Source organism: Lactuca sativa, chromosome 4 (genome assembly GCF_002870075.4).
Source record: "Lactuca sativa cultivar Salinas chromosome 4, Lsat_Salinas_v11, whole genome shotgun sequence".
Classification (NCBI taxonomy): Eukaryota; Viridiplantae; Streptophyta; class Magnoliopsida; order Asterales; family Asteraceae; genus Lactuca; species Lactuca sativa.
The window spans coordinates 337,123,390-337,128,165 of NC_056626.2; positions in this window are offsets into that span (position 1 = coordinate 337,123,390).

Below are 4,776 nucleotides of genomic sequence, written 5' to 3' on the forward strand. Positions count from 1 at the left end.
AACGCGCGTCGTAAATGCGCGTCGTAAATGAGCGTCGTAAATGTGCGTCGTCTATAGACGACGCGCAAAAGTGCGTCGTCTTTCTTTATGACAGGGCCTTCCTTGACGCGCATTTGCGCGTCGTCTGAGCCTTTTACGACGCACAATGAGCGTCGTAAAAGGCTGTTTTTCTAGTAGTGTTTCTAAGAAAAATTCGTGCAATGCTTCAGCGCTCACCTTACTATACTAAAACTGCAGAAAGAGAAGTCGAATCACGAGGGACCGAAATGCTCGGGGGATAAGGAGAGAAAGACTCTTGAATCAAGAGAATGATGCAAGAAATATGAGAGCCCAAGGCTCTTATTTATACTAATTAAATTTTCAAAAACTACCCTCCATAATTACTTAATGACCTTTTAGTTATATAAACAACTAAACACCCCTTTATAATACTATTTTAAATAGATTCAACGATATTTGTACTAAACTAATGTCAAAAGAACTCAACATTAGTCTTGTAATGACCGCATCGTCGATACATTTCTAATGATATATACATATGTATATATATGTGTATGTATATATGATTTATACTTTATTTTAATACGTAAATATGCTATTATAATTTTTAACTCGTTCATACGAACTCCGTTTTTGATGTTATTTATATCCACGTGTAGGTGGAGACGTACTCTACAACTTTCGTTTAGACTCCGTCGGCTAATTTTGACTTTGTTTTTAAAGTTATATTTTTAACAGGCCGGGACAAGATTGGTCCGTTAAAATCTCATAACTTCTTCATCCGATATCCATTTTCGTCTGTCTTTTTATCGTTATGCTACTAATAACGAGATCTTCGATTCTCATTTAGGTTGTGTCGGCTAAAAAGCGCTCGATCTAATACTCGAACTTCGGGCTGTACACCGCTAAGCCGAAACGTCAAAAAATCATAACTTCCTCATACGAAGTCAGATTTTGGTTTTCTTTTTATGGACGCTCTCAGGTTAACATATTCTACGACTTTAATTTAGATTACTAAGGCTAAAAGTCGCTCTATAATAAATTCATTATTTACGTCTTCTCGGTGCCGTGTCAGTTCCGTCGCGAAACTTCATCGGGTCATAACTTGTACGTTATAACTCGGATTTCGGCCCTCTTTATATGTACGGAACCCTTGAGACATATCCTAAAACTTGGTTGAGATTATTTATTCTAAATAATCTTTTGATGAAAAGTCATTTTCGACCTCTATTATCTCTAAATTGACTAGTCCAAATCTACGGGCGTTACAATTATCTCTCCCTTAGGATGATTATGTCCCAGAATCATCAACGAAATAGAACTCACATGATGACTCCATACTTTATCTCTTCATCCTAAGTAATAACCATAACTTTGATGTTTATTCGAATGAGTATCTAACTCTAAGACTTCTTGACTGCAGGCGGTGCCCGATCTTGGATCCGCTCTCTATCTCATGTTAGACTTCCAATCATGATCTTCATGTCGTGATCTCGATATTTATTGGAGACTCCTTTTTTAACAAACTTGAGATAAGTTTCTTTCTTCGATTATCATAATAGACCGATGGGATATGTTCTAATAACCTCTCATCGTATGATGTATCGCTTGGACTCAGGTCTTTTAGAGTCAAATTCCAGAATAGACTGTACCTTCCTTCATGTTCTAACCACATCTTAAAAGGTAGCATTTATAGCTACAAGAAACCTTTCGTGATACCTCTGCTGATCGCTTTTTATTTCAATCTTTCGTCTTAAGTCAGACGCTACATCGAACTTGATTCTCTAAACCTCACAACATACTCAACGTAATCGGACTCAATTTGATATGACCACTAGGGTCAGAATAACAATCATCTTCTTAGTCATTACCGAAATGATGCTAATGACATACTTGAATAAAACGAAATCAGTTACTAGCTTCTTGGTAACCTTGTGACTTTCCCTAATCCAAGCGTGAGTATTATGCTTCCAGTAGTATATGCATATAATACCTTTCACACCTACTCATACTCGTCCCAAGTATTGTCTTGCAGTCCCCAAGTCCTAAAATCACAAAACAATTTAACACATACGAGTATGTCCAAATAATTATAAAATTTTCTCTAGACTCTACTAGGACTTCTTCCATGCATATCTTCAATCATCAATTCTGCTTCAACTCGGTTGGTGATGGACATTCCAGATGATAGGAAAACTTTAGGAATTACATCAATCGTTCTATCATCCTGCCAATCAAATGTGTACATTCAGATGTACCCTAGTTCTATAGACGTACTGCTATTTTATCAGACGTATTCTAAAGGCAAGATACCACTCTTATTATATCTTCTAATAGGTATTATTCAGTATCGTAAGCCATCTCTTTTCCTTTATTTTCTCAGTTTATCATGGTTTACATCACTTCCTAAACTTCTGCCATTGTGATAGGTTCGAGTGCAGGCGTAATGACCGATGCATGACCCATCACATTCTTAGGCTCAGGTTGTCATCTTCCTATTGTTTTGTACACCCAAGCAGACGTTTGGTGTACCGAGATGAGAATTTAAGATAGGAAAGATCTTATTTACGATAGACGTATAAATCTCCTTATTACTTTGAAACGTTACATGCTAGTTCTAATATCGTAATCATACGCTTAGAATCCTGAACACATAAGGTTTCCAGATCCGGTCGGAAACAGACCATAGATCCGAACAAATAACAACATATAAGGCATTTTTATAGCTATAACATAAATCATTTAGCACATAAAACATTTTAGGCATTTTCCCTAAATAAGCTAGTGCTTGTGTCTATTTAGGTGTGTTACCTAAATTTATTAGACACACTCCTCACAATCATTGCTTAGCATTCTAAGTTTAAGTCTAGAAATTTCCTACAAATTCCTAGTTCGCTTAAACTAATGCTCTGATACCAACTGTGACATCCCCATTTTCACGGCCAGAAAAGACCGATTTTGTTTATGCTTTATAAAAATCAGAGTACCTCTTTTAATAAAAATGTTGCAGAATTTGTTCCCAGTAAAACATGATAAATACGTTATCATAGCATTTCCGAAGAAAAGTATTTTTAATTCGTTTTAAAACATTTGGGATGTCATCGTCAATACAGAAACATAAGCATAAACAGAACTTACATTTATTTACACTAGTGATCTACATCTCTTTAATTTCTCAGTGTAATGTGACTTCATCTCAACACCTATAATATAAATAAACTGAGTAGGTCAGGTTGGGAAACCTGGTGAGTACATAGGGTTTTCAACCCACAATAATATAATTATTATGTTTAAACAATCAAACAATCGACCCAATTACCCATCCCCATTATCTTCTTTACTCTTAAGGATCTATCCTAAGAGTCATCTATCCCGCATTCGTTCATTCTGAAGTCCTTTGCTTCCAGAGTTATAGGACTGGCACTAAATCCATAGCTACCAATGGTCGTTTGTAAAGCACTAATTCCATAGCTGGTGGGTACTAAATCCATAGCTACCGGTGTTTATATAATAGGTACTAAGTCCATAGCTACCAATTCCTAATAGGTACTATGTCCATAGCTACCAATTCCTAATAGGTACTAAGTCCATAGCTACCAGTGTTTGTCCAATAGGCACTAAGTCCATAGCTGCCGATGTTATTTGTTAGGCACTAAGTCTATAGCTGCCAATGTTTACTTACATCATCTTTTATCTCTCATCATTCATCTACCCATCTCATACCCAACATACTTGTATATTTAAAATGCGTATATAGTTCAAATCATTTAAAACATGTATAAAAAAACGTTCATCCAACATAGACAGCAAGTATTCAGATAATATCCACACATAGCACGTAGTTTATATAAAATGATTCATATCTATGTGTAAGATGAAAGTAACTATGCACTCACCTGAGAAGTGGTAACTTGGTACTCAGATTGCGCTTCTTTTACTTTAAAATAATTTCCATCGACGAAACCTAGTATTATTACCACTAGATTTTAGTCTAACATTTACCGTGACTAATTATTACTCTTATTATTATTATTATTATTATGTAAGCATTTAAACAATATTTTCCAACCAATATGTACAGACAGCGGTCAGACATAAAACACTGGAGGGCAGGACCATTTTGGCGTATAGCACTTCTGAAATCCAGCAACCCTATGCGGCCCTTTATACCAGATTCCCCGTACCACGAAGTCAGATTTGGGTGTTCTTTTTATGGACGCTCTCAGGGTAACATATTCTACGACTTTCATTTAGATTACTAAGGCTAAAAGTCGCTCTATAATAAATTCACTATTTACGTCTTCCCGGTGCCGTGCCGGTTCCGTCGTGAAACTTCATCGGGTCATAACTTCTACGTTATAACTCGGATTTAGGCGCTCTTTATATGTACGGAACCCTTGAGACATATCCTAAAACTTGGTTAAGATTATTTATTCTAAATAATCTTTTGTTGAAAAGTCGTTTTTGACCCCTATTATCTCTAAATTGACTAGCCTGAATCTACGGGCGTTACAGTATCTTGTACCAAATCAATGTTTAAGGTCCCTAGCTTATGATAGAAGTGTTCTAGACTTGATCCTAAGGCTTGAGAAGAGATTTAAATAGAGTTTACGGCCCAAGAAGGTTCCTTGGCCGTAAACTCCCTTTTGATCATGATTTCTTGATGATTTCTAAGTGTAATCTAGTTGATTTATGCATAGAACAAGCTAAGACAAGAGTACGTACAGTGTAGAAGCTTGAAAGGGTGATTAAGGCTCAAGAACACTAGTGTGTGTT